Below are 9,563 nucleotides of genomic sequence, written 5' to 3'. Positions count from 1 at the left end.
ATCCCAATTTCAAAGATGTGGTTTCAGCCCTTGCACTAGGGAAGAAAGGGGAACCATTTACCCTAAAAGATGTTTATCTTCTCTATGGCAATAGGCTATGTGTTACCAGCTCACTACGTGAGAAAATAATGTATGAATCTCATGCTCCTCCTTATGCGGGACAATCCTACTTCTATTGGACTACCATGAAGGTGAACATACAAGAGTATGTCTCAAAATGTGTGGTTTGCCAAAAGACGAAGTTTGGTAGGGGGAAGAAACTTGGTTTTCTTCAAACTTTTCCAGTTCCTAATTCACCATGGGAGAGCATATCCATGGAATTCATCTTTGGATTGCCCAAGTCTATCCATGGGAATACGGGAATATGGACGATAGTAGACAGGTTTAGCAAACAAGCCTCATTTCATACCTGTCAAAAAGACTATCAAAGCCCATCAAATGGCAACCCTCTTCATCTCACAAATCTTCAAGTACCATGGATTGCCAATGTCTATAGTCTCAGACAGAGATTCTAGAATGACCAGTAATTTTTTGGATTTTTGGAAGGATCTCTTTGAGAATTTAGGGACAAGGCTAAACTTCTCTTCGGCCTATCACCCACAAACGGATGGCCAAAGTGAAATAGCAAACCTAAAAATTCTTGATCTACTAAAATCCTATGTAAGAAAAGTAAATCAAAGATCCCAATGGGAGAAGTACTTACCATTGGTGGAGTATGCCTACAATAATACTGTACATATCTCCACGGGAAAAGCACCTTTTGAGGTAATTGAGGGAAGATCCAAAAGTCCCTTGCTACTTAAGGTACATGGGAAGATCTTCACTACAGATGAGTATAGCCAAGACCTACAAGAATCTTTCCAAAAGATTAAGGATGCTATCTCTATCTCACAGCAAAGGCAAAAGGCTGATACTGATAAGCACAAAAAAGACCAAGCCTTTAAAGAAAATGATTGGGTCTTGCTTAAATTTCCCAAGGCTTAATTAAGGCACACAACAAGCAAGAATCCTATGGGACACCAAATGTACTATGCTAAATAGCAAAAAGGTACTATGGTCCCTTTCAGATTCTTAGGCCGATCAATGAGATGGCCTATCAACTAAAGTTTCCCAGTCATTGGCTCATACACAATGCTTTTCATGTGAGTTTAGTAAATCCTTACAAAGGAGAGCCACCTCAAGAACCAACTATTGAAAACCCACCGAAGATCGAGGACTAAGAAGAGGTGATGCAGCCTAAGTCCATTCTCCAACATGAAGACAAGGTATTGAGAGGCGGTAAGATTATCCGACCGTATCTTTTTAAGTTTAAGAACTATCCTTTTGAAGATGCTAAATGGATGCAAGGCATATAATAAAAGGATAACCTAAACCTTGTCAATACTTACAATGCTTCCCTAGAGTAAGCAAATGTAAAAATGCTTAAATGAACAAAGTTTTCGTCTTATAAGACTCTCTTTTTCTTTATTGTGCACAAATGTTATGAAGTATGCATGCTTAGGATCAAGTCTGTGGAGACGACATCTCCCGAACACCAAGTTGAGCTTGTCACTCCACTATGGAAGATTGATAGGACTAATGCACAGACATGCTTACGGAAGCTTAGGCTCTCAAGCACCAAATGGATTAGTCATCCATTCTGGAATGATGTCATAGGGTAAGATAGGGATCCTCTACCCGCTAGAAAAAGGACTAATGAATAGGCTTTATCTTCTCTACCCCATAGTCAAGGACGACTATGATTTCAAGAGAGAGTAATGTCATAATAACTAATATCTAATTCTCCTAAATGATTTTCTCATGTTAAATTGATCATTTAATATGGGGAAGTACCAAGGAAGAAAAAGCTAGAATATTGGTTAGGCTGGTAGACCGATCACAATAGGGATCCAAAGGGGGGGGCATCTACAAAAGAGCAATGTGCAACAATGGGATTAAAAGACCCTAAGGTTCATCCCATTAAGACTTCCGAAATGCTAAGGTTCCAAAATTCAAAGGTTATGTTCAATGGTCAAACTTAGGGTAAATTGGATTCTTGTGGGATTTGAGTCTTCCCACATCCCTATCCTTGAGGGGGAAAGCCCTTTTAGTAGGGGATGAGAGAGAAACACACACACACACACACACACAAACTCTTGCAAGACCCTTTACACAAAGGGCATAGTGGACACATGTCAGCTCCCTAGCCCAGTTGCCCCTAAGGTGCATTCAAATCCTATTGGATGACCATAGAGGTGCACCAATGAGAATTAGGCTAGAGTAAACCTAGCCTAATTCATTTAGAAACACTTGATAAAAGAGCTAATAGAAATTAAGCTCTCTAGAAGACTATTGGACAGTCTCCAAAGGGGTCCAATGAGCATTCAGCAGCCCAATGGCTTGCCTCATTCCTATTGGCCAGAAGACTAAGGGGTCCAATGAGAGTTTAATTGCATTATTTAAATACCTAAAGCTCTCACAAAAGGGGAAAGGGGACACATGTCACAAGGCCATCAATTTTGCTTCTTAATTATCATTGGCTAAGCCTTGTAGGGTCCAATGGATGCTAGGATGAGTAACAAGCAAGAGGGGTCGACCAAGAGAGTGAGAGAGGGGCTGATTTTGTCAAGCATTATCACACACACACTCAAACAATCTCATGTGTGAAGAAAAGAAGACTCTCTCTCCTTCTCAAGCTTTAATGGAGAGCTCATCATCTACTCCAAGCTTGTGAGAAGGGAGACCTACACCAACAACTCTTGGCGTTGTGATGCAAATCTAGCCAAGAGCGAAGATCCAATGCATGCTCATCTCCTCTACCATGCTAATTACTAAGCTATTATGAGTGATTATGTGAGGACACATACTTCTTTCTTGTAAGAATGCTCCATCTTCCTCTCGATCTACTCTCATACCCCGCTAGCTCTCTCACCATCTTTGAAGGTGTGTGAGGTCTTGGGTCTGAGACCTTGAAGGAATTGATGTTATGTTTTACACTTGTGAGCTTGGTGCTTGAAGCTTCCATATTCATTGCACGAGCAAGCTGTTGAAGGAACACAAAGTATTGTATTGTAAAATGTCTCCCTTGATGGGGAAAACCTATAATACAAAGCCTTTTGGATGGAGGACCGGCTCCATGAAAATCCGGTCCTCAACTGTTGTCAATAGCTTAAAAAGTATTGTTAAAAGTAGTGCTATTTCACTTGCACCAAAGGCTCCCACTTATTCTACACCTCTCAAGTCATTTCACAAAGTCGGACTAGAGTCAAGCTCAACAGGGTCTTCTTTCCCCACTGATTTTTCCAAGCCCGTTCCCTTGGTTGTTGTTTTGCTAGATAGTAGATAGGGACAGTGGGAATCTCCTTAATCCATTCATGCACGTCACTAGTTAGATGAAGAGGCATTTGGCTACCTTAAGAGAGTCATAGTTACTCCTGCCAGTTCTTGTTGAGGTTGCTTGTTAGCTCAATAATGATTAAGCCAAAGGCAAGCCCCGAGAGGCTCCATTATTAAGACTATAGCTTCCAACGGTGTACCTCGAACTAAGTCCTTATCAATCAAGATAAAAGATTCATGTCCCACTTACCCTATTGAAATAAACACGCCCAATCTTTCATGGACAACTTAAGGACCTCTCTTCTTAAGCAAGAAAAGAAAAACCAATAGCTCCGATACCAATGTAATGGAAATGGCATATGAACTTTGAGAATAGCAAAATTAGGAGAATTAGAGTGAGCATTTTTGTGAGACTACTTTGATAACATAGAGGTGAACTTTATTAACGGTAGCAACATAACCATAGTACTTAATTAACTTGGCATGAAGAATACTTTATTAACGGTAGCAACATAACCAAAGTACTTAATTAACTTGGCATGAACTTGACAATAGTTGAGGACCGGATTTATGTTTATCATGGCCGAGAAAGTTTAGCTTAAGAAGAGGAGTTTTTGCTAACAAGAATCATTCCAAAGGACATTCAAAAGTCTAAGAAGTATGGCTTTGTGCGTAGAGCATCCATGTACAAATTGATTGGTGATGTCATGTACATGAAAGTGGATGATTTTGTGTTGAGACGTGTAGCTTGGTGGGAGGAGCTTTATAGAGTGTTGGAAGAGAATCATGAAGGCGCATGTGGTTAATATTTTTCTCTAAAGATCACCTTGCATAAGATCTTGCAAGAGGGGTATGTCTGGCCTAGTTTGCACAAGGATGTTCACCATTGGTGTAGGTCTTGCAATACATGTCAAGCATTTGGGAAGAGAGTGTTGAAACTAGAGCTACAAAAAACCATTATGTTTTTTGTGTTTGAAAAGTGGGGGATTGATTCAATAGGCCCGTTACCTATCACAAGCAAGGGAAAAAGCTATATTTTGATTGCAGTGGACTATCTCTCTAGATGGGCAAAAGCTACAACAGTAAAACAAATCACTGCAAAGGATGGGAAACATGTGTACGATGACATATGTTGCAAGTCTAGGGTGCCACTGGAGCTACTTTCGATTAAGGGACCAAGATTTAGAGTTAAACTATTAGACTTTTCATGAGCAAAGATGAAGATTAGGCACCGATATAACACTCCTTATTATCCACAATGTAATAGCTTAAATGAAAGATTCAATGGTGAGTTGGTACAAATTATTCGAAAGTGACAGAGCACCAAGGAAAGAATTGGGATTTGGAATTGCCTAGTGCATTAGGGGCTTACCGTACTTCGATGAAGACAGGTACAAGGTTTACTCCATTTCATTTGGTATATGGAAAGGAAGCACTATTTCCTGTGGAAGTAGAGTTGCATGTAGTCAAGATGTTAGAGAAGTTGCTTGGGTAGTCCAATGATGCATTCAAAGAGAGGCGAGTCTTATAATTACAAGAGGTTTGGATAGGATGAGCGCATTGGAACGTTATAAGTAGATGCAAGATAAGGCTCTAGCAAAGATAAATGAAAAGGTCAAAAGTAAGGGTATCAAGAAACATGACTTGGTTTTGCACTACAATAGTAAGCTGAAAAAGAAATTCCAAAAGAAGTTTCAAGTTAAGTGGGAAGGCCCTTTCAAGGTAGTTGAGTGTTTTCCGAATGGTGCATATCAGTTGGCTAACCTGGATGGGATTCTACATAAGTCAAGGGTAAATGGATTGCGTCTTAAAGTATATCATGCTAGATTAATGATGGTGGAGCAAGATGAGTTGTCTACAGAACAAGTAACATTTGTGTGGGATGAGGAGACCTATGATGTGGCAAGTCTCATATTTCTTTTTGCTACTACTGATCATGAATGATCTAGTAGGCTAGGGGATGGGAAAATTATGTGAGGAGTTTTTTGGAAGAAGTGATTGCACATATGTACGTACACATGCATGGTGCATCAAATAAAGAATTGCCCATTTTCCTGAGCCAGGTGGCTACTATCCGCGTAAAGGCCCATGTGGCCGGTTATGCCAGGTGCTTGTCCACTACACTTATTCATTATGTACATAACAGAATAAGGGGGCTCACATGTAGAGAGTGAGTTTTAGCCCCTGCAAACACAAGGTCTCCTCTTCTCGTCTCTTCTCCATTGCTGCACACACTTACACACGCTCCCTCACGTGCACTTTAACTGGTATCAGAGCCAGGTTTGATGCAAAGCTTGATCTTTGTGAGTCAGTTATGAGACAGTGGATGCCAGATAGTGCTAGATGAGCACAGTTTCAGTGGTTAGGCCAGGTGTCCACCCACTATACTTATTCATTATGTACATAATATAATAAGGGGGAGTCACATGTAGAGAGTGAGTTTTAGCCCCTTCAAACACAAGGTCTCTTATTCTCCTCTCTTCTCCATTGTTGCACACACTCATGCACGTGCACTTCAGTTACATAGGGCCCACATGTGTACAGGTAGGACAATGTGTACACAGTACATCGATTTTCATTATCACCAGTATGAAAGTGTTTTTCTATAATAATGAGGAGTTGGTGGAGCGTAAAACTTCTTGAGGAAGCTATGAATGGGATCATGCCATGAGGTAAGCATGTGCATCAGATGGCATCCAGTGGCGTCAGGAGGTCGAATGGGATCAAGATTTGTACCTGGGCAAGTGAGGACACAACAGGAGTGTTTTCTTGTGATAAATTATGAAAAAAGGTCATCATGAGGATTATAATTCATGTGATTTGTGGATCCAAATCTTAGAAAATAGGATGCATTATTGGGAAAAGTTGAGTGCCAGGTGTGCGGATGGATACATAAGGGTAACAAAAATGCACTGCATGGCCATTTTTTGGCATGTTCGCGATTCTCTTGAGGTCAATCAAGAGGCCAAAGGTTCCCAAGGGATAAAGTGAAGTGTGGACACTAAAAAACATGAGAGAAAAACCAAAAAAATGTGGAGAGAAGAGGAGGAACAGCCGCAACTCAATTTTTGCTGTTTTTGGAGCCTGTTTTGGCCATAAATTGCTCATCCGAGCTCATACTTGAAAACTTTGATATTGTAGACTGGGGTTTTGGGCCGTTCCAAACACAATGGTGCTGTCCATTTTGCCAAATTTATCATTTTTTTTTCTATTTTGGCTGTGTAAGTTTCTCCTATGAGCAAAGCCTCTTCTCAAATTTGTGATTGTATCTGGCATATTTCATCCATATGGTGTGAGCTATTTTCTCCATTGGTGTCGGCCCAAGCTCAATTATATCTAGCCATTAGAAATATTTCTCCTTTGAGCTGATTTGTGTGTGTGTCTGTGTGTATTTGCGTATGTGTGCGTGTTTGTGTTGAGTGGGCAAATGGATAGTCTCTCTCCTCTTAGTACATCGGTATGTTCCCTGTCTCGGTCAGGTGGGTTGTGTAAGCGGAGTGGTGCCCCATAGTGTGTGTGTGTGTGTATTATCCCAAGAGTGTGTGTCGGGTGATTATAGAGGTTTTGTGTGTGTATCATTATTGTGTACATTGTGGTCTACAACTTTCCAGTTGAATGTTTTTCCAAATTCAGCACTAATTTTGATGTACGTTTGCCAGACTGTCTACACGTCTAGGGTACACAGCTACAGATTTTTACAGATCTATTTTGACCTGTAAAAACAGCACGTTTCAAGTCCATTCCCACAATTCCCAATCGTTTTTGCATGGCCTACAAATTTGCAAAAGTTTTTACAAATTTTGAATGGTTTGGGAGATATGGGTTGAGTGGCTACAGGGTATTCGGAAAGTTGAAGATTACGTATGCCTATTGTGGTGATTTACTACATTTGTAGAGCTAGGATTGAGCTTCGTCATTCTCTTGTTTTTTGCATTGATGTTTTGCTCTTATTGAAGAGAGTATGGGTTGAGATTTTCAACAAATTTATGTGCATACGTTGAGAACACTTTGTGGATGTATGCATTCTTGTGGACTCTCACGATTTGAGTGTAGATTCATCCCAGGTTGTATACATTGACTTGTGCGATTAAGCAGATTTCAGGAGTGTGGTGCACAGATTTGCAGAGAATTTTGCAAGCATTTTTAGCATGATTGAGAGCTGAATTTTCAGCTGATTTGGATGCTCATTTCGTACACATTTGGTACATGCTTGATTCCCGTTTATATTGCCATGTGGATGCACATCATGTGCGCTTTTCATTAGATGATATTCTTTGCCTTGCAATGGCATATGTGGGCTGATTTCTAGCTATTTTGAGCATCAATTTGTGCCATATTTTTGTTCGTTTGCACCCAGGTTTATGCTAATATATGCTTTGCTTGTAGAGTGTTGAGACTTTGGGGCAGCTCATGTATGCTTGAGTGCAGATTTTGCGCATGATTTTCTCAGTAATGGGTAAAATGGGGCTAGAGAGAGAGAAGGGGGGAGGGGGGGGGGGATACAAGACAATCTTTGTGCTCCTTGTGACTAGGTGATACAATGAAGATGGAAAGCTTCATGCATCACAAGCATAACATAAACTTTGTAAAAGCATTAACTATCCTCGGCCTCAATCCCAAGGCCTCAAACACCTTTGAATGTGGAGGAGCTAGTGGGGAATGAGGGTAGGGAAGAGGAAGAAGAAGTAACATATGAGAAAGGGATAGTTCCTCACTTATCATCACTCTTCTTGCATAGCATATCATAGTAGAATAGAATAATAATGATGAAGAATAATATGGCATGTTTATGCATTGAAGCATGTCTCTTGGTTGGATTTTCATTCCATAGCCAAGAGTGTTGGTGTAGGCTCTCGACTTCTCAACAAGCTTGGAGAAGGAGATGGAGTTCTTGCACTTGGCACTTCAAACACTGGGAGTGTGTGTGAGTGTGTGGGAGAGAGTATACCTTGGAAGCAATCCCCCTCCTTGCTTGGTTCGACCCCCTCTTCTAGATCATGCATGAAGCTCATTGGCTCTCTCAAGCCCAACCAATCACAAGCACGGGTCAAGTCAAGCAGTCGAGATAGTCTTTGGACAAGTGTCCTTCTTTCCCATTTGAGAGAGTGGGCTTGATAAATTCCTAATCAATTAATTTAATTATCTAAATCCTCATTGGACCTCTCTAAGGGCCAACCATTAGGCTTTGAGTACATCTTGAGGGTAACCTAGCTAGGGGCTTGACATGTGTCCCTTTTGCCTCTTGAGCAAGCGGTGCCCTTTGGGAGAGAGAGGAAGTCATTCAACCTCATCCCCTATTTGTGTGGATCGCCCCCTCCTTTGTAGGTATGCATGTTGACTTTCAAGACCCAAGCAACTTGGCCCCCTACATGCTTAAGCACCTCAAGCACCTTAGTCATCAAGCATAGGGTTAGTAAGTGCATGGTCTCTCTCTCTCTCTCATGCCCCTAGCCTCAAGGGATCGACCCCTCCTTGTATGGATTGAGTTTGATTGCCTACCTTCAAGCATGCACCTTGGTTGTCAAGCATCTCATGTAATTTTAATTATCAAGAACCTCAAGCATTGGCCTAGCTTTAACCTAAGTTCTAAGGACTTTTACACCAGCCATTGGAGGTCTTTAATGAAGCTAAACCTAAGGTCTTTAAGCTCCATTGCTAGCTCTTTGAGAGACCATCTCTCATTTGGATCCTTTGACTTTGGCCCATCTTGAGGTAGCCGTCTTGAGGTAGATCCGTGAGCACATGTCTATACTCTAACCCTTGTTTCTGTTTATGCTCCCACATTAAATGATTAGTTTAATATGAGAAAATCCTTTGGGTTGGTTAGATATTAGATTTTATGACATTACCTCTCTCTTGAAATCATAGTCTTCCTCAACTATGAGGTAGAAGAGACAAAGCCTTAGTCAATAGTCGATGTTTCTTAGACGGTAGAGGATCCCTTTTTACCCTATGAAATCGTTCCAAGATGGATGCCTAATCCATTTGGGGCTTGGGAGATGTAGCTGCACAAGCATGTCTGCTCTTGAGTCTATTTCATTCTCCCAAAGTAGAGTGATAAATTCTACTTGGTGTTTGAGAGACTTTGTCATCACAAACATGATTCTAACCATGCATACTACTTAAATTTGTGCACAATAAGAAGAGAATAAGTCTTATAAGACAGAAAGATTTATCATTTAAAAGGAATATATACAGTTTCTTACTCTAATGTATCATTGTAAGCATTGACAAGGTTCATACTATGT

The sequence above is a fragment of the Adiantum capillus-veneris genome, chromosome 21, assembly GCF_014529385.1.
Source record: "Adiantum capillus-veneris isolate H3 chromosome 21, ASM1452938v2, whole genome shotgun sequence".
NCBI classification, from domain to species: Eukaryota; Viridiplantae; Streptophyta; class Polypodiopsida; order Polypodiales; family Pteridaceae; genus Adiantum; species Adiantum capillus-veneris.
Note: the sequence above shows the minus strand (reverse complement) of the source record.